Below are 21,583 nucleotides of genomic sequence, written 5' to 3' on the forward strand. Positions count from 1 at the left end.
CAAGTGATAGTATTTCACTGTGATGTTGGTTTTTTTTTTTTTTGCCTTTTAACCTTTGTGACATTCACTTTAGCATTCCCATCTCAGAGATTTCCCCAGGAGAAATTCCAAGATTTGGAAAGTCAGGAGGGAAGATAAGCATATTCTGAAGGTTTATGATCCCTTTCACCAAACTGACCTTCACAAATTCATACTTGCACCAACTCAGAGGGGAAACATCCAAAGAGACCTTTTTCCTTTCCTCGTCAATCCCAGCTGGCCTGCTGGGGACTGAATTGGGGATAAAGATCTCATGTCATTGTGAGGACAGCTGATGCCGCTGGGTTGCCAGGAGAGGTGGGGGGCAGCTCCCAGCCTGGGAAGAAAGATACTGGGTTGGCATCAAAATGCAACCACCTCTCTTTGAAAACAAGGGTGGGATGGCTTTGTGCCGATTGGAGACCATAGCACCAGAGTCTTAGAAAAACCCCTCCCAAGATTTCCTAATATATTCATCTATGACCTCGTGCCTTCGGGAATTTTAAAAGCAGAAAACATATATTTGGGCTTTGTTGGTGTTTTTTTCTTTTCTTTTATTGAAATACAATTGCTTTAAAATGTCGTGTTAGTTTCTAGCTTCACAATGAAGTGAATCAGCCAAGCGGGCAATGGCGTGGGAAGGGGGGATCTTGCCAAATCAAAATGAATAAATGCGTAAATGTGGACACAGTGTAATTTTATGTCAGTTTGCCAAAGCAGAACTCATGGAACTGCACAAAATTGTCTTTATTATGAAATATGGGTGAATTTTAAGATATGAGGTGAGGACTCCCCAAAAGTCAGAATGCTGAAAAGGTCCCTGCCCAAGTTATGATAATTCTTGAAACTGAAAGAGAAGCACAAGAGAGTTCATTATATTTGGATATGTTCCAGGAAACAAATATTTGTTTATCCAATCTTCTGTCTCCTGAGAGCTCAAGCCACCTTTTAAGGGCTAGTGATCTGAGGAATGAACTCAATGAAATATTTCAAACTTTACTAAGCAGAAGTTGTCTGAGAATCATGACTTGGCAATGAACTGGAATTCAAAGGGTGAGGGCCTTTTTACTGAAGTGTTTTGAAAAATCTGAAATATGTCCAAATATCCAAATATAATGCACTCTCTTGTGCTCATCTAGTTTCAACAATTATCATTACTTGGGGCATAACGTCTCACATTCTGACTTTGGGGGCCTTCACCCCATATCTTAGAATGTACAGACATTACGTAATAAATACAATTTTGTATGCCTTGGCAAGTTCACATAAAATTACACTTTGTTGACATTTAAGCATTTATTCATTTTATCTTTTTAAAATAATTTTATTTATTTGTTTACAGCTGTGCTGGTTCTTCGCTGCTGCATGGGTTTTTCCCTAGTTGCAGTGAGTGGAGGCTGCTCTCTAGCTGTGGCTTGCAGGTTTCTCTTTTCGGTGGCTTCTCCTGTTACGGAGCGTGGGCTCCAGGGCCCATGGGCTTCGGTAGTTGTGTTTCCCGGGCCCTAGAGCACAGGCTCAGTGGTTGTGGAGCACGGATGTAGTGGCTCCTCGGCACGTGGGATCTTCCTGGACCAGGGGTCAAACCCACGTCTCTTGCTTTGGCAGGTGGATTCTCTACCAGTGAGCCACCAGAGAAGCCCAGGCATTCATTTTAACTTGGCAAGATCCACCCCGCTCTACTCTCTTGGGGTCATCTGAGAAAGGGTGTCCACTATGCCCAGTGGTTAGACAGGCCCTGCTTTAGATGTGCAAAATGATACCTGGATCAAGAAAAAAGAATAATTTCACTCATTAAAAACTACTTACGACAATTCTTATGACAGTAAGGGTTTGGTTCAGGGGGTCTAGAAGAAGAATTGTCAAAATTCAACCCAAACTTTCCATACCAATGGGGGGGAAGAATATCAAAGGGGTGAGATTTACCACCTTACCTAAAAAAATTTTTTTTTCATTTATTAATTTCTTTTTTTGTTTTCCTGCCTTGAGCATTCTCTATGTGTTCCAGATTGGGGAAATTTCTTGCCATGAACATTTTATCATCATAAAACATCATAGACTACTGGGTATTAATACTGTCCCTATTGTTCTGCTGTTTTTATTAATGAGTCAATGTTACTCCTGTCTCTGGTTTTCTTTTCTTCTTTTTGTTTTTTTCAAAAACCAGTTTAATGTTTATTAGCTATCAGCAAATCATTGGAAAATGAAATTAAAATCTGACACAGAAACATCAAAAACTAGAATATCATTTAAAAGGAATTTAACAAAAGATATGCAACACTTCCACATTAAAAGTACACAACATATAAGAAAACATACCATGATTATAAATTGGCAGATTCAATACTGTTAAGATGTAAATTCTTCCTAAAATGGTCTATAGATTCAGAAAATTCCATTTAAAATTGTCAGGAGAATTTCGTGGGGTTTGTTTGTTTTTAAGATTCTTTTCCCATACAGACCATCACAGAGCACAGAGTTCCCTGTCCTATACAGCAGTGTCTTATTAGTTATCTATTTAATATACAGTATTATATATATGTTAGTCCCAATCTTCTAACTTGTCCCTCCCCACCCCCCTTATCCCCTGGCAATCATATTTTGTTTTCTACATCCATGATGTCACCGGTTTTCATAAGGAAACACAGGCTCAGAGAGTTAAAGAAACTTGCCTAAGGTAACACAGAACCTGCTGGGGTCTGAATTCAAGCTCTGGCCTTATCCAGTAACCGATAAGATCGCTTGTGATCTCTGCCGTCTAAAACAAGCCCCTGGGTGCAGAATTTTGTCTCCTCTACATGCAGATAAATCTGTCATCCATTCCACCTTCTCCAACTTTTAATGTACCTTTTTGTTGCACAGAGATAATAGTAGTATCTACTTACCCTGTGGCCACAAGCCTACATCAAGGAATATGTTAGAAAGTCCTTTATAATCAGCAAAGTATCCCTTAGATGTGAGCTACCCCTCTATCTCTCCTGCTATTTTCACAGGGAAAGGTCAGAAGCAGATAAAAAGGGGGTTAATGATCCCCTGTGAATGCCATGAGGTGACACTTTAATGTCTCAAGACAGGGTCCATCTGGTGCATAATAGGTGCTCAATCAATATTTACTGGAAAATAAAAAGGGATAGATTTCTAAATGAAAACATGGATTCCTAAGCTGTGAACCACAGAGGCTCAAGGGGGTGGATTGTGGGAACAGCTATGAGCTCCCATGAAGAGAAAGCCACCTACCTTCTGGGTTCTGGGTGTGTGTGTTTCCCTGCACTGAGAGTAACAGGCATTCCTGGGATCTTCAAAGGGTCTATGATTCACAAAAATGTGAGATCAAGCCCTCACAGCAGTATTTGCCCGCAGAATTTGCCTCCTGGTAAAGTTTTCCTCAGAGGAGAAAGTGATAAGAACAGGGTTTGGGAGATAGAAAAACAAATACACAAATGTAATTTATATATATATGCGTATATACATTTATCTCTATATATTTGTATAGAGACGTAATTAAATAACTATAGATGCAATTATATGTGATTAAATAGCTATAGCTATGTGAAAGTGAAGCTGTTAGTCTCTCAGTTGTGTCTGACTCTTTGCAACCCCATGGACTGTAACCCATGGAGTCCTTCGGTCCATGGAGTTCTCCAGGCAAGAGTACTGGAGAAGGTTGCCATTCCCTTCTCCAGGGGATCTTCCCGACCCAGAGACTGAACCCAGGTCTTCTGCATTGCAGGCAGATTCTTTACAAATCTGAGCCACCAGGGAAGCCCAAAGTGAGGACACCAGGGGGCATCCGGATTGAGCTGGGGATACACGTGTGTCTATATGTATGTATGTTTGCTTCTCAAACCCTATTCAATTGTTCTTGTATAGTTATATATAAATATTATAAATAAAAATTTCATTTCTGGAAAAATTCATTATGTGACAGCAACCAAAGACATAATGCTGCTGCTGCTGCTGCTGCTGCTAAGTCGCTTCAGTTGTGTCCAACTCTTCGCGACCCCATGGACTGCAGCCTACCAGGCTCCTCTGTCCAAGGGATTTTCCAGGCAAGAGTACTGGAGTGGGTTGCCATTGCCTTCTCCGAAAGACATAATGGACCATGCACAATTCCACCAAAAATTGAGGGTTTATTTTTCCACTTTCTCTTTTCATCCTTGCATTCAGGAATTTGAATGTTGACTTAGAGTAGACAGTATTTTGAAATTTATTTGTTGCTTATTTTTTTTTTAGCCACACCTCAGGACTTGTGGGATCTTAGTTCCTCAACCAGGGGTTGAATCTAGGCCCAGAGCAGTGAAAGTGCGGATTCCTAATCACTGGTCTGCCAGGGAATTCCCAAAATTTTTCTTGTTATTTTGATTGTTATTACTACTTAATATAATGTGTCTCCTATGTTGCTAGATAGATTTCCTATAATCATTTTAATCATTACGTAATGTATTAGTAACTTGTTTATGGAGAAGGCAATGGCACCCCACTCCAGTACTCTTGCCTGGAAAATCCCATGGACAGAGGAGCCTGGTAGGCTGCAGTCCATGGGGTCGCTAAGAGTCAGACATGACTGAACGACTTCGATTTCATTTTTCACTTTCAGGCGTTGGAGAAGGAAATGGCAAGCCACTCCAGTGTTCTTGCCTGGAGAATCCCAGGGACGGGGGAGCCTGGTGGGCTGCCGTCTATGGGGTCGCACAGAGTTGGGCACGACTGCAGAGCAGCAGCAGTAACTCATTTAAGAGGTATGTTATCGGGAGAATTGAGTGAATGTAAGAAATGATCTTGGAACTGGGATTGGCACATATAAACCACTCAACAATGATAACATCATTTTCATTTCATCCTCATAACAAGTTTATGAGGTAGGCTCAGAGAGGTTAGGTAAGTTTTCCTGAGTCACACATCTGGTCAGGAATGGAGCCCAAGAAATAAGTGAGTTAACCATTTCTGAACTCCTGGATCTTCCATCTGCCCCACCTCCCACCTTGGGGCAGGATTACTTACATACAGTACAGGGACCCAAGCCTTTGATGTGCTAATTCCATTTGTTTGCCTGGAGATCAGAAAGGGATACTTGGATTTATTTATGGGGTTTCTGACTCCAAAAGGCCTCTTGCGATTAGAGAGATGAGCTATTTAGTTGTATTGCTAGGTTGGATGATTACCCCCCACGGTCAAGACTTTCCTGCTCACCTTGCTGGTTTTATGGCCTCGGGCAATACATTTCAATTTTCGATTTAAATATCTGTTTGTTTGTTTTTTCACCTTTAAAACTCTCTTCACAGAGGGGCTGCACTGGCACCAGCAGGATGCAGTCTCCCAGACTTTGGAGGGCTGCTCCCTCTCACTCCACCTATCCAGATCCCACTCCTGTTTCTCTCCTCCCCCAACTCCCTCCTTTGCTGAGGAACCCACAGTGGCTTCTCAGAATCTCCAGGAGCAAATCCATTTTTCCTCATCTCTAAATAAAGAGAATAAGACTGTTCAGGTCAGAAGTCTTTTTATGAGGATTCAGATAAAATACATTTATTTATTTTTTTAAATTGGAGTATAGTTGATTTACAATGCTGTGTTAATTTCTGCTGTAAACAGCAAAATGACTCAGTTATACATATATATTCTTTTCCACATTCTCTTCCATTATCACAGAATATCGGATATAGTTCTCTGTGCTATACAGTGCTGTGCTTAATCGCTCAGTCGTGTTCAACTCTTTGAGACCCCATGGACTGTAACCCGCCAGGCTCCTCTGTCCATGGGGATTTCTAGGCAAGAATACTGGAGTGGGTGGTTATGCCCTCCTCAAGGGAATCTTCCCAACCCAGGGATTGAACCCAGGTCTCCTGCGTGGCAGGCAGATCCTTTACCAACTGAGCCACGAGGGAAGCAGTAGGACCTCGTTGTTTATCTGTCTTATATATACTAGTGGCAAGCATGCATGCTCAAGTCACTTTAGTCATGTCTGACTCTTTGCCACCCCATGGACTGTAGCCCACCAGGCTCCTCTGTCCATGGGATTCTCCAGGCAAGAATACTGGAGTGGGTTGCCAGGCCCTCCTCCAAGGGATCTTCCCGACCCAGGGGTTGAACCTGGGTCTCCTGCTTTGGTAGGTGGGTTCTTTACCACTAGTACCACCTGGGAAGCCCATATACTAGCTAGCATCTGCTAATCCCAAACTCCCAATTTATCCCTCCCCACTGCTTCCCCTTGGGTAAGATGTTTGTTTCCTGTGTCTGTGGGCTGCCTCAGTTTCCAATGCGCCATCCATAGCGACTCCTCCTTATTACCATCCCTTATTTTTGTTGTCATGACAGTAAGTGACTTACTCAGCTAGTTAGAGTACTAGTACTCACTGCATTGGTCTGTGCCAACCTCCAACACCGCCGACCCACACAGTATTTACCTCCAATTCCATTCTGGATTTCATTTCTCTTCCTCTGAGAAGGAAAAAGCCAGTGGCAAGGAAGACAAACAAATCACCCAAAAAGTCTGATTCTAAAGGAGGCCACAAGATGGCTCTCCCAAGAGGCCTGACTTGAGTCAAGAAAGCCCAGCGTGGTTCATGAACACCTTTCTTTCTTTCTTTAAAATTTGTTTATTTTATATTGGAGTGTAGCCAATTAACAATGTGTGATAATTTCAGGGGGACAGCAAAGGGACTTGGTCGTGCATATACAGGTATCCACTCTCCTCCAAGCTCCCTCCCATCCAGGCTGCCACGTATCACTGAGCAGAGTTCCCTGTGCAAATACAATAGGACATGAACACCTCGCCTTGACTGAGAAATAGCATCCTGTTTGGGATTCTGGGACCTTAACCTCTCAACGGCTCTGCCCCTCAGGACTGGGACCCTCCGGGGAAACGTTCTCTTTTTTGGCTGCACCAGGTCTTAGTTCTGGCATATGGGATCTAGTTCCCTGACTAGGGATAGAACCTAGGGTGCCCTGAATTGGGAGCACAGAGTCTTAGCCACCAGACCAACGAGGAAGTCCCCCACGTCCACTTTCTTTGTTTCGCTCAGCTTCTTCTCGGGTCACATCTTCTGCGTACTGCCATTGAATATGACTAGCATTGTTTCATGTTTTCCTGCCTGTGTACGTAGGCAAGGAGAGAGCTGCAGATAGCAAATCATGCCCCTTACCAACCCTTTCAAAGACAAATCAAGAGAGAATCCAAAGAATGAAGAGAAAGAAAGAAGGGGAAAAAGAGAGAAAAAGATTTAAGAAAGAAAAGAAAAAGATAAAAAACAAATTTAAAAAATAGAAACATTTTAAAGAAAAACTATGGGGAAAAAAAATGAGCGAGAGAGAATCCAGGAATCATCGAGTCATTTCAAACCTCCAAAGCCGGTTCAGCTATGCTAGTGAAGACAAGTCTCCACAAGCTTTATTTTGGGTGTTCCCAGCACTTCAGCTGATAAGGAGTAGCCTCTGAGAAGCCTCTATGCCTGCCCAGGAGGCAAAGTGGGTGGAAGGTGTCACCACTGATCGCCTCTTACCAGAGCAGGTGCGTGCGTACATGCTAAGTTGCTTCAGTCCTATCTGACTCGTTGCCACCCTATGGACTGTAGCCCGCCATGCTCCTCTGTCCATGGGATTCTCCAGGCAAGAATACTGGAGTGGGTTGCCACGCCCTCCTCCAGGAGATCTTCCCAACCCAGGATCAAACCCATGTCTCTTATGTCTCCTGCATTGGCAGGCGGGTTCTTTACCACTAATGCCCCCCTGGGAAGCCCACAAGAGCAGGCATAAGGCATTTTTCAGAACTCTCTAGCTTCCATGGTTTCTCTATACTTATACAACATCCTGCCAGGGCCGACAGGCTATCGACCCTTTGAAATAGAAGATACTGAGGTTCAGAGAGGTTAAGTAACACACCCAAGGCCACCTAAGTGGTGGAGCCAGGAAGCACACTCACAACTTGCCACACGACAGGTGAGCTCCAGCTTCTGATGTTTAGTCTTCTGAGTGACAGGGCCTGATCCAATTGTCCCCAGAACCTGATACATTTAAAATCTGCTGAGGGTAAGCATGACTTTCAGGAAAGACTTCTTCATCTTTTGCTGGTTCTGAATCAAACAGGTCTCAAGCTGTTTGTGGATCAGCAGGTCTCTTTGGCCTTGGCCTACTCAAGGACTCTGAGGAGCCTGAGGAGGTCTGAAGAATATAGTCGCTGGCTGTTCATAGGCATCGGTGGTTGGTTTGCACTGGACAAATGCAGCTCCAAAACCACCCGAAAGTAGTTTACGGGGGACGTGCGGAGGCACACTTGCCCTCTCCACCACCACATACGTATCCAACATCAGGAACCTTCAGGTTTTTTTTCTTAAATGGCAACACAGTCAATTTTGCAATGGCCAAAACTTGTATGTGAATGAGCCATGGATTCAGTGTCTGAATCAACTTAGAGATTAATCTGTTTCACTTTTGGTTTCTATTTTCTTTGCAATGTGTTTTATTGTTTTGCTTTGCCATTTAAATATCTTTACCATCACTGGGCGCTTTCCAAATCATATTTTTTAACTGCGAAAATAATACATGCCTTGTTAAAAAAAGGAAAAAAATTAGGGACTTCCCCAGCGGTCCAGTGGAGGAGATTCCACCCTTCCACTGCAGGGACCATGGGTTCCATCCTTGGCAATGAGGATCTTGCATGACACACAGCTCGGCCAAAAAGAAAAAAAAAATTTAAATCCACTCCCCACCCTTATCCAACATCAGGTTCACGCCTCCCATATGCCAGCTGCTCAGGAGTAACTGTTGTGTGTTTAAAGGAATTTTTTTTTTAACTGGTGAATTATCTTGAATATCAAATTTTGCAAATGTTCATACACCTTCAAGGCCTGGAACATACCGAGAGAAGAAAGTCCAGATTTTTCTTTGTAGCATTTGAAGTCTTACTACATCTCTGCAAACTCCTCCTCATCTCCACTTTTTTTTTTTTTTTCCTCTTTTGGCCCGCACCACCCAGTCTGACAGATCATAGTTTCCCAAAGGGATTGAACCCAAGGCCTCAGCAGTGAGAGCTCGGCGTTCTAATCCCTAGACCACCAGGGAATTACCATGCATGTTTGTTTTTTTAACTACTAACATTTATCAAGAGCTTCTTCAAGTAGTTTACCCTTCTCACTAACCTGTGAAGTAGGTACCACTGTTCTCTATCTTTATGTAGAGAAGGAAAGTGAGGCTGGGTGAGATGAAGTGAGTTTTCTCCAGACACCTTAGCTTGCAGGTGGCTGATGTCGGGAGCACCTTTCCAGCCCCAGCCAGAATTTCTCTCTCTGTGCCATTGGTTTTTTGGGTCAGGTGATTCTTGCCTTGGGGTGGTGACCTTCCAGTGCATTGGAGGATGTTTAGCAGCATCTCCGGCCTCCACCCACTGGTTGTCAGCAGTAACACCCTCTCGCCTTTATTCTGACAATAGAAAATGTCTCCAGACATTGCATGATGTCTCAGGAGGAAGGGAGAATGGCCACTGTAGGCTAACATCTCTTTCCCAAGCTGGGATCCACATATTCTTAGCCAGGATGTGCCAATAACTGATTGAATTTTGATCTGGCTTATGAGTGTCTTTTTCAACTCATGTCAAGCTTTTCTTTTTTGTTCCACCTGGAGGCATGCAGGATCCTATTTCCCTGACCAGGGATTGAACCCATGCCATCTGGATTGGAACCACGGAGTCTTAACCATTGGACCACCAGGGAAGTCTCTCTTGTCAAGCTCTTTACTCCTCCTTTCACCTTCCCATAAACTCTGAATCCACCAATGGATCCCTTCTTCCCTCTCCTATGGCAAAGCATGTTAGTTTTATTTTTATCCTTTCCACACTCACTCCATCTCTCTGGGTTTAAGGTCACGTCATGACTGCATCTAACCCCTCCCAGCCTTGGCTGGACCCAGGGAAGACCTTAAAGCCAAGGACTTTGAGATATTTACCTTCCTTACACATCTTTGATCCCAGCACCAAGTGCAGGGCCTGGCACAGAGCAGGTGTGAGAATCTGCTTGGCACATGGAAAGAAACGTGCATGGAAGGAAACAGGGAAGACATCTGGGCAGGGTGGGGTTAGGGAGTTTTCTCTTTTATCAGCACATGTTTATGTATTATTAGAATTGAAAAGAAGAAAAATGTATGAGCTACTATTATAATGTAAATACATTTTAAAATATTCAATAAGGCTCAGTATATAGGTTGCTCTCAAATTAATTTTGTCCATTTTTAAATTGAAGTATAGTAGTAGTAGTAGTAGTTTAGTTGCTAAGTCATGTCCAACTCTTGCGACCCCATGGACTGTAGCTTGCCAGGCTCCTCTGTCCATGGGATTCTTCAGGCAAGAATACTGGAGTGGATTGCCATTTTCTTCTCCAGGGGATCTTCCCAACCCAGGAATTGAAACTGGGTCTGCTGCACCGCAAGCAGATTCTTTACCAACTGAGCTATGAGAGATATAGTTGGTGTATAATATTGTATGTTAAAAGTGTGCAGTGATTCACAATGTTTAAAGCATACATGAAGTGCTCAGTCACGTCTGACTCTTGCGACCCCATGGACTGTAGCCTGCCAGACTCCTGTCTCCGAGGGATTTCCCAGGCAAGAATAACGGAGTGGGTTGCTGTTTCCTCCTCGAGGTGATCTTCCCGACCCAGGGATCGAACCCGAGTCTCCTGCATCTCCTGCACTGCAGGAGAATTCTTTACTGCTAAGCCACTGGGGAAGCTGGTTTAAAGGGTAAACTCCATGAATAGTTATTATGAAATATAGGTTATATTCCCTGTGCTGTACAACACATCCTTGGAGTTTATTTATTTTGTTCATAGGAATTTGTACCTCTTAATCCCCTACTCCGTCCTGCTCCTCCACCCTTCACTCTCCCCACTGGTAACTATTAGTCTGTTCTCCGTATCTGTGAGTCTGCTTCTTTTATTTTTTAAATATATTTTTTTGATGCAAACCATTTTTTAAGTCTTAACTGAATTTTTTACAATAGTGCTTCTGTTTTATGTTTTGGCTTTTTGGCCTGGAGGTGTGTGGGATCTTAAATTCTCCACCAGGGATGAAACCTGTACCCACTGCATTGGAAGCATGGAGTCTTAACCACTGGACAGCCATGGAAGTTCCCCAAGTCTGCTGCTTTGGTTGTTATATTCACTAGTTCGTTGAATTTGTTAGAGTCCATTTATGTGACATCATCCAGTATTTGACTTTCTCTGATTTATTTCACTTAGCAAAATGCCCTGCAAGTCCATCTATGTGGGTGCAAATGACAAAATTTAGTTCTTTTTTCAAAAATTTTACTTATTTTTTAATTGAAGGATAATTACTTTACAGAATTGTGTTGGTTCCTGCCAAACATCGAATTTCATTCTTTTTATAGCTGAGTAATATTTCACGGTGTGTGTGTGTGTATCACATCTTCTTTATCTACTCATCTGTTGACCGACACTCAACTCCATACTTTAACAATTGTAAATGATGTTACTACGAACCTTAGGGTGCAGGTATTTTTTTTGAATTGGTGTTTTGTTTTTTCGAACATATACCCAGGTGTGGAATTGCTGGTTCACAGGGTACTTCTATTTTCCAAACTATTTTTTGCAAATAGCTACACAAAGACTTAAGGGAAATACAGGAGAATGTCACAAGGGTTGTCCCTGTGAGGGTTCCTTTGGTTTCTTTGCCTTGCAGGGCTTCTCAGGTGATGCATTAGATGTTCATGCACAGAATGGGACCAACCCAGCATCATTCCTGGGCTCCATGACTCACTAGCTGCCACTTTAGACAAGGAAGGTCATCTTCCAGCCAAAGACCTCATGGAAAAAATTTGGAATGGTTCAAAGAGATAAGGACTTGAAAACAAAGAGCTTCAATAAGAGCCCCATAAATGGCAGCAATTGTCATTATCTTTTTCATCAAACGTGCTCTTTCTCTTTTTAACATGAAAAGAAGATCAAAGCCAATAAATGTTACTTTAAAAACATTGTGGGGGAAGGTTATCAGAAAGTACCTTCCCCCTCTCCCCTTACACAACGTCCTAACCTCCACGAGCTCCAGCTGGGCCACCTAATGCCTGGGGGAGGTCCTGCAGAAGCTCAGTAGCTAAAGCAGAAAAGCCTGGAAGCTCAGACCTGACTCTAAAAAACCCAGTTTCTAACAAATAGATAGACTTGGCCAAAATTTCCTTCAGGTTTTGTCCATAGGCTGTAGCAGAAAAACCCAAACGAACCCGTTGGCCCGCCCAATGCCTGCACTCGTGGGGAAAAACAGCACTACAGAAAATTCCCCCACAGTCAAAAATCTCAAATGAATCCCCTGTCTCTGAGGTCAATTCTGTGATAGTTTGTTAACCTGATTATTTGGCTCAGCCTGATGAGAAATCTGTTGTTACCATTTGTCAACCCTGGTGGGGCAACCGGGCAGCCAAGAATCAGTCGGGGATGGGACATTTAGAGCAGATGAAACGAAGATCTGAGCTCTCATTGGTCAAGTCTGCTGGCCTTGCTTAAGTTGCCTAGCAACCCTACTGAGACTGGTACCATCTCACGCCTTTTCCAGGCAAGGACACTGAGGCTGAAGGTGACAATGAGAGTTAACCTGGGCCACCTCGTCGGCAATGAGGCAGCCAGGGTGTGAATTGAATTCAGACAATGTACAGAGGTTCAGGACACCTTTAGGATGATCAGACACAGCCTGGCCCGGCGCCATGTAGAACCTTGCTGCTTCTCAAAGTATAATCCACGGACCAGCAGTAAAGCCTTACCGGTAAGTCTGTAAACGTGCAAATTCTCAACCTGCCTTCCCTACTGAAATAGAATTGTGTTCATTACTGGTTTTGGTCGCTGATTTGTGTCCCTTGATTCCGTGTCTATTTCCATGGCTTTTAACCAGGCCTCTGTCATTTCTCATCCAAATCACCCAAACAGCCTTTAATCTGTTCCCTCTTGCTCCTTCTAAACCTTTGCTCTAAATCATTCTAGGGCTCCCCATGGCCTTTGCTTTGAGTGCATCCTGATCTGGACACTGCGTTCTGTGACCTCATCTCTCATCTCCCTCCTGGGCTGCAGCCTGCACTCCACAGCCTTATCAAGGACCGACCCTCCCTGGTATGCACCCTGCCCCTGGGGCTTTGCCTTTTCTCTTCTCAGAACTTGCTTGGTTTTCTCCCGCCCCTGATTCATCTTACCTGCCCGTTGGTTCTCATTTGGGTGTTGCTTCCAGCCCTTTGCGCTTGTCCCAGCAGAGGTCTCATCACGTGACCCTGTGGTGCCTGCCTGCTTGCTTGTCCCTCTCTAGATTTTAAGCACCTCGAGGGCATAAGTCTTGTCTTCCTCATTCTTGGCAGCTTCGGCACTTAGCCCTAGATCTGGAGCTCAGTGCATTCTCTGTAATGGTTCATCGAGTCACCTTAAAAGAACCCAAGTGCTGCCCCTTACAGCTGGGCAATTGATGTGAAGGCTCGTGGTGCTGCAAGAACCAGCCTCCATAGGATGCTTTAGATATTTCATTTTATTATGCATTTTTGGCTGTACCACACAGCCTGTGGGATCTTAGTTTCCTTATAAGGGATCAAACCCGAGCCCCTTGCATTGGAAGCATGGAGTCTTAACGACTGGACTGCCAGGAAAGCCCCAGGTCTTTTCTTTTATAACATGCGTTTCATTTTTATGTTTGTTTTCATGACTCATAACTGCATAGGATACACACGGTTTAACCAATTCTCACAAAGAAAACACCAATGTTAGTAACCCGCAGGACATAGTACCCCGCATCTCCCTGAGCACCACTTCCTCCCCAAACAAGTAACCACAACCCCAGATTTTGGGCTAATCCTTCTCTTGCTTTTCTTCTAGTATTAACCCCTCTGTCAGCATCCCTAAACAATGTAGTTTAATGTTGCCTCTTTTGCTTTTGAACTTTATATAAATGGAGTCATGCATGGAGTTTCTTGGGTCTAGTTTCTTTCCCTTGACGTTCCCTGAGATACGTCTGTTTTGTTCCGGGCCGCAGTGCATCGTCTCTTTGTGGCCTCGCCATGAAGCTTGCAGGATCCTAGTTCCCCAACCAGAGATCAAACCTGGGTCCCCTGCAATGGAACCTCAGAGTCCTAACCACTGAGCCAGCAGGGAAGTCCCACCATCTGTTTTTATTGCTGTGCAGTTGGTTGTATGCATTTGCCGCCCTGTCTCCACTCCACTCTTGGTGGGTCTTGGGGCTCTTTCTAGCCTGGAGCCATCCTGCGAATGATGCGTGAACAGCCTTCCTAGCAACGCCTCCTGGTGCAAGTGCACCTGACTTTCTCCAGGGCATCACCCTCAAAGTGGAACTAACAGAATGCGGGGTATGTATATACTCAACACGCTGTCCTCTAATGAGATGGTTACTTACTTAAGTAGTCGCTCAGTCGTGTCCGACTCTACGCGACCCCACGGACTGGAGCCTACCAGGCTCCTCCGTTCGTGAGACTTTCCAGGCAAGAGTACAGGAGTGGGTTGCCATTTCCTTCTCCAGGGGATCTTCCTTCCCCAGGGATCGAACTGGGGTCTCCCAAAAGGCAGGCAGATGCTTTACCATCTGAGCCACCAGGGAAAGCACCCTGATGTGATGGTAAGAGCTTTCAATCTTGGTCTCCTGGGGCAGAATAGGAGGTATCAAGAGTTTCCTTCTCCATCCTGTCTCAATCTCTTCACAAAGGTCCATTATAAAGAAAAAAAGAAGAAAGAGAAAGCAGACTTCTAGTCTATAATCTCAAATTGCCCGAGGGGCTTTCTGTTGATCTGCCAGAGGCAGGTGTGCGGGATGGAAGGAAAAGATGGAGTCTTTCTTGTCTTTGATGTGTATCTGAGTGAGGCTGGAATGGCATTTGAGCTCCTCTGGTGCCTTAGAAAGGAAAATTGCTTTGGGGCTTCCCCTTTTTCTCCATAATAGAGGACTTATCCAGTCTCTGAGTTGTATTTTATCATTTTTCTCTCATGGAGATACTTACGGTCCTTCCTAATTATGAAGATGATGTTTACAATCTCAGGAGGAAAAAAAAATCAGAACTTTTGTACTCTTCCAAAAAGTATTAAAAGGGAAATAAAAATTATCATCACCATTGAGAAATATGTGGGTGTATGTGTTTGTGTGAGTGTGTATATATATAATTGGTTCAGTTCAGTTCAGTTCAGTCGCTCAGTCATGCCTTACTCTATGTGACCCCATGGACTGCAGCACACATCCTAACCCCTGTCCATCACCAACTTCTGGAGCTTGCTCAAACGCTTGTCCATTGAGTCGGTGATGTCATCCAACCATCTCATTCTCTGTCATCTCTTTCTCTCTCTGCCTTCAATCTTTCCCAGCATCAGGTTCTTTTCCAATGAGTCTGTTCTTTGCATCAGGTGGCCAAAGTATTGGAGCTTCAGCTTCAGCATCAGTCCTTCCAATGCATATTCAGGACTGATTTCTTTTAGGATTGACTGGTTTGATCTCCTTGCAGTGCAAGGGACTCTCAAGAGTCTTCTCCAACACCACAGTTCAAAACCATCAGTTCTTTGGTGCTCAGCTTTCTTTATGGTCCGACTCTCACATCCATACATGACTACTGGAAAAACCATAGCTTTGACTAGACTGACCTTTGTTAGTAACATCTCTGCTTTTTAATATGCTGTCTAAGTTTGACATAGCTTTTCTTCCAAGGAGCAAGCATATATATAATATATATATAGATATATACAATTGGAGAAGGCAGTGGGAACCCACTCTAGTACTCTTGCCTGGAAAATCCCATGGGTGGAGGAGCCTGGTAGTCTGCAGTCCATGGGGTCACTAAGAGTTGGACATGACTGAGCAACTTCACTTTCACTTTTAATTTTCATGCATTGGAGAAGGAAATGGCAACCCACTCCACTGTTCTTGCCTTGAGAATTCCAGGGATGGGGGACCCTGGTGGGCTGCCATCTATGAGGTTGCACAGAGTCGGACACGACTGAAGCGACTTAGCAGCAGCAGCAGCAGCAGCAGATATACACAATACTGGTAAAACTTTGCATGTGGATGGCATATTAGATAATAGAAAGAACAGTCTTGTGATAATGTAAGAGAATGTCCTTGTTTTTAGGAGATACATGCTGATGAATTAAGATGTAAGACATCCTGGTATCAGAAATTTACTTTCAAATGGTCCCACAAAAATAATAATCATAACACGGATGGAGATAGAGGTAGGTATGGATACAGGTGTAAGTATAGGGGCTTCCCTGGTGTCTCAGAGGGTAAAGAATCTGCCTGCAATGTGGGAGACCCAGGTTCGGTCCCTGGGTTGGGAAGATCCCCTGGAGAAGGGAATGGCAACCCACTCCAGGATCCTTGCCTGGAGAATCCCATGGACAGAGGAGCCTGGCGGGCTACAGTCCACGGGGTCCGAAAGAGTCAGACACAACTGAGCCACTAATTCTTTCCCTTTCACAGGCATAGTTATAAAGCAAATGTGGGGACTTCCCTGGTGGTTCAGTGGATAGAAATTCACCCGACAATGCAGGGGTAGGGGTTCAATGCCTGGTCTGGGAAGATTCCACATGGCACAGAGCAGCTAAGCCCATGTGCCACAGCTACTGAGCCTGCACTCTGGGGCCTGGGAGCTGCACCTACGGAGGCCTGTGTGGCTAGAGTCTGTGTTCCGTAATAAGAGAAACCACGGCAGTGAGAAGCTTGTGCACTGCAGCTAGAGAGTACCCCTCGCTCTCCACAACCAGAGCAAGGCTGCATGCAGCAGAGACCCAGCACAACCAAAAATGAAATCAATAATGAATAAAAATTTTAAATATATAAAAATAAAGCAAATATGGTAAAATATTAGCAAGATCTAAGCTAGCTAAAAGGAATATGGGGGTTCATTGCACTTTACCTGCAGCTTCTCTGTCAAATATGAATTTTCTTCCAGGCTTATTGAGGTACAGTTGCCATATAACATTGTGAAAGCTTTTGTCCATATAAGGTGAGGATTTGATACATGTATATACTGCAAAATGATTACCACAATGAGGTTAATGTATTCTGTGAGTCAAATTTCCACTTTGTGTGTGTGTGTGTGTGTGTCCTGAGAACATTGAGAATTTACCCCCTTAGCATCTTTCAAGTATACAGTCTAGTTTTGTTAACTACAGTCACCACGCTGTATGTAGGGTTCCCAGAATTTATTCATCTTCTTTCTTAAATTTCATTTATCTATTTTTCTGGCCTTGCCACTCATCTTGTAGAATCTTAGTCCCCTGACTAGGGATTGAACCTGGGCCCCCAGCATTGGAAGGTTGGAGCCCTAACCACTGGGCCAGCAGGGAAGTCCCCAGAGCTTATTTATCTCATAACTGGAAGCTATAGCTTTTGACCAACATCTCCCCATCTCTCCTAACGCCAACATCCTGGCAACCACCAGTCTACTCTCTTTTTTGCTATGAGTTTGGCTTTTTCAAGATTTCACACACAAGCGAGACCCTACGGTATTTGTCTTTTGCTGTCTGGCATTTGATTTAGTATGACGCCCCCAAGGTCCATCTATGGTGCTAGAAATGGCAGCATTTTCTTTTCTTTGTGTGTGTGTGTGTGTGTGTGTGTGTGTGGCTAAATACACTTCCTTGGAGAAGGAAATGGCAGCCCACTCCGGTGTTCTTGCCTGGAGAATCCCAGGGACGGGGGAGCCTGGTGGGCTGCTGTCTTGGGGTCACACAGAGTCGGACACGACTGAAGCGACTTAGCAGCAGCAGCAGTGGCTAAATAATGTTATGTTGAATGTAGATACCATATTTTCTGGATCCATTCATCTGTTAACGGACACGTAGGCTGTTTCTGTACCTTGTCTATGGTGAATTGTGTTGCAATGAACATGGGGATGCTATGAAGCTAATGATTGTCTTTTGTCTTTTTCATATCAGCCATCCTAACAGATGCAAAGTGATAGCTCATTGTGGATTTTGAATTGCAATTCCCTGAGGATTCAGTGATGTTGAGCATCTTTTCATGGACCTGTTAGCCATTTGTATGTCTTCTTCGGTAAACTGCCTTTTCAGATCGTCTGCCCATTTTTAATTGGGTTTTCATGATTTTTTACTGAGTTGTGTGAGTTCCTTACATATTTTGGATATTAACCTCTCATCATAGTTTGCAAATATTTTTGTCCCATTCTTTAGGTTGCCTTTTCATTTTGTTGAATTTCTTTTTCAAAATAAAAAGCTAGAAGTGACCTCCAAATATCACTAAACAAAGTAGCCAGTGTTTATATCTGATTAACTTCCTACACAATCCTTTAAGAACTTATATACATATGCACACACAGAATATTGCACACATGAGATTGCACTACACCGGCTTGTCGTTCAGTCGCCAAGTTCTGTTCCGCTCTTTGCAGCGCCACGGACGGCAGCACGCCAGGCTTCCCTGTCCCACTGGCTTGTCACAGGTACTTTTTAGTCAGTAATATACTGCTGTTCTTTCTTCACGTTAATGTCAAGGTCACCCACCCCATGCTTAAAGGTTACTTAGCACATTCTATATAGGAACACTCTTGAGTTTACCTTTGGTTGGTCTTCCCTATTCCTGGACTCCTAATTTTTCCAAATTTTGCTGCTATTATAAACAACACTGCAGTGAACATCCTTTTATATAGGCCTGTGCTTTTACCTTCCAATAAGTTCTTCAGTATAAGTAAGTACTGTTTTTCTTAAGTTTTAAAACTTTTTGATAAAATTCTCCATTGTGTGGTTATTTTTAATTTTTATAACAGAATATTTTTATTCTATTTTCTTGAAATATGACATATTAATTTTAGGTATGCAACATAATGATTTGCTATATCTTATATATAAGATATAATATATATCAGAGAAGGCAATGGCACCCCACTCCAGTACTCTTGCCTAGAAAATCCCATGGACGGAGGAGCCTGGAAGGCTGCAGTCCATGGGGTCGCTGAGGGTCGGACACGACTGAGCGACTTCACTTTCACTTTTCACTTTCATGCATTGGAGAAGGAAATGGCAACCCACTCCAGTGTTCTTGCCTGGAGAATCCCAGGAACGGCGGAGCCTGGTGAGCTGCTGTCTATGGGGTCACACAGAGTCGGACACCACTAAAGTGACTTAGCAGCAGCAGCAGCATAATATATATATCTTATATATAATTTATGTATAAATTGTCACATGATTAACACCATCACCTTACAGAGTTACATTCTTTTTTCTTGTGATGAGAACTTTTAAGATCTATGCTCCTAACTTTCAAATATACGATACACTATCGTTAGCTAATAGTCTGGGCATAGCTATTTTGAATGACTATTGATTGTTTTTGCATCCTTATTCTGTCTGGAATTCTTCACTTGACATCCTCTCATTTGATTTTTTACAACAGTGCCATTGGGTGGATACTGTTATTACCCATATTTTGAAGATGAGACCAAGGTTTAGCAAGGTTACTGATTTAACCAAAGTCACACAGTCAGCTTTATCTATTATAATTCCAGAAGTCTGGGTCTCTGAAACAACTTACTTAGCTTAAAAGTTAAGATGTACTTGCAGTTTTCTTTTGTGATCAAACCAGGCAAAGCAAGGCTGATTCCACTGAGGTTCTTGAACAAGTGTGGCCAGAACCGGGTTGGAGGTGGTGAAGGCCTCCGTTTCTGCTGGAGCTCTGCTGCCCCCTGGTGGCAACGCCCTTTCATTGCTTAGATGGTCAGGTTCCATCCTTGGGCGGGGAAGATAACCCTGGAGAAGGAAATGGCAGCCCACTCCAGTATTCTTGCCTGGGAAATCCCAGGGACAGAGGAGCCCAGGGATTGGCCAATCCCAGGGACTGGCGGGCTACAGTCCGTGAGGTCACAAAAGAGTCAGACATGACTTAGAGACTAAACAATAACAACTCTTAACAGGGGCTGGTGGTAGTTGAATTAACACCCTTTAGACAAGATCACTAGCAATATTACAATTATTAAGAAAATATTTTCAAGAACTTGAGGAAGCAGTTACCTGATCACTTGGATGTTCATGTGAAAACAGGATGAGTGAACAATACAAGTGAAGCTCAGGGTCTGGTATTTAAGAAGCAGTCAGTAAATCGAAAGACTGAGGATCAGAGTTGCAAATTCAAAATGGCGAGAGTCAGCATTCTGATTGCGGTCCTAGCTCTGATATCGACAAGATGTGAGCAGGTCCCTTGCTCTCTCAAACTCTTGTTTCCTCTTCCATTCAAGGCATTCTTGCAAAAGCTATTTATTGATTTATACCCACTGCTCTTGGTCTCAAATCAGATGCTGAGCCTCAAAGTTTCCTCATCTCTCCAATGGGACAAAAATGACAACTTTTCACAGTATACTTCAGTTCAGTCGCTCAGTCGTGTCCGACTCTTTGCGGCCCCATGAATCGCAGCATGCCAGGCCTCCCTGTCCATCACCAACTCCCGGAGTTCACTCAGACTCACGTCCATTGAGTCAGTGATGCCATCCAGCCATCTCATCCTCTGTTGTCCCCTTTTCCTCCTGCCCCCAATCCCTCCCAGCATCAGAGTCTTTTCCAATGAGTCAACTCTTCACATGAGGTGGCCAAAGTACTGGAGTTTCAGCTTTAGCATCATTCCTTCCAAAGAAATCCCAAGACTGATCTCCTTCAGAATGGACTGGTTGGATCTCCTTGCAGTCCAAGGGACTCTGAAGAGTCTTCTCCAACACCACAGTTCAAAAGCATCAATTCTTCAGTGCTCAGCTTTCTTCACAGTCCAACTCTCACATCCATACATGACCACAGGAAAAACCATAGCTTTGACTAGACGGACCTTTGTTGGGAAAGTAATGTCTCTGCTTTTCAATATGATATCTAGGTTGGTCATAACTTTCCTTCCAAGGAGTAAGCGTCTTTTAATTTCATGGCTGCAGTCACCATCTGCAGTGATTTTGGAGCCTAGAAAAATAAAGTCTGACACTGTTTCCACTGTTTCCCCATCTATTTCCCATGAAGTGATGGGACCAGATGCCATGATCTTCGTTTTCTGAATGTTGAGTTTTAAGCCAACTTTTTCACTCTCCTCTTTCACCTTCATCAAGAGGCTTTTTAGTTCCTCTTCACTTTCTGCCATAAGGGTGGTGTCATCTGCATATCTGAGGTTATATTTCTCCAGCAATCTTGATTCCAGCTTGTGCTTCATCCAGCCCAGCTTTTCTCATGATGTACTCTGCATAGAAGTTAAATAAGCAGGGTGACAATATACAGCCTTGACGTACTCCTTTTCCTATTTGGAACCAGTCTGTTGTTCCATGTCCAGTTCTAACTGTTGCTTCCTGACCTACATACAAATTTCTCAAGAGGCAGGTCAGGTGGTCTGGTATTCCCATCTCTTTCAGAATTTTCCAGTTTATTGTGATCCACACAGTCAAAGGCTTTGGCATAGTCAATAAAGCAGAAATAGATGTTTTTCTGGAACTCTCTTGCTTTTTCCATGATCCAGCAGATGTTGGCAATTTGGTCTCTGGTTCCTCTGCCTTTTCTGAAACCAGCTTGAACATCTGGAAGTTCATGGTTCACGTATTGCTTACAAGGCGGCAAATATGTTG

General features: G+C 43.6%; 1 long non-coding RNA gene across 1 annotated transcript; it reads right to left on the reverse strand.

The window, feature by feature from the left end:
- Nucleotides 1–1,258: 1,258 nt before the first annotated feature.
- Nucleotides 1,259–19,776, reverse strand: LOC132342627 (uncharacterized). Its single transcript, XR_009491087.1, has 3 exons — nucleotides 19,531–19,776; nucleotides 3,253–3,399; nucleotides 1,259–1,778 (listed from the first exon to the last, which is right to left on the reverse strand). It is a non-coding gene; the product is annotated as an uncharacterized lncRNA (long non-coding RNA).
- Nucleotides 19,777–21,583: the final 1,807 nt, after the last annotated feature.

The sequence above is a fragment of the Bos taurus genome, chromosome 17 (genome assembly GCF_002263795.3).
Source record: "Bos taurus isolate L1 Dominette 01449 registration number 42190680 breed Hereford chromosome 17, ARS-UCD2.0, whole genome shotgun sequence".
NCBI lineage: Eukaryota > Metazoa > Chordata > Mammalia > Artiodactyla > Bovidae > Bos > Bos taurus.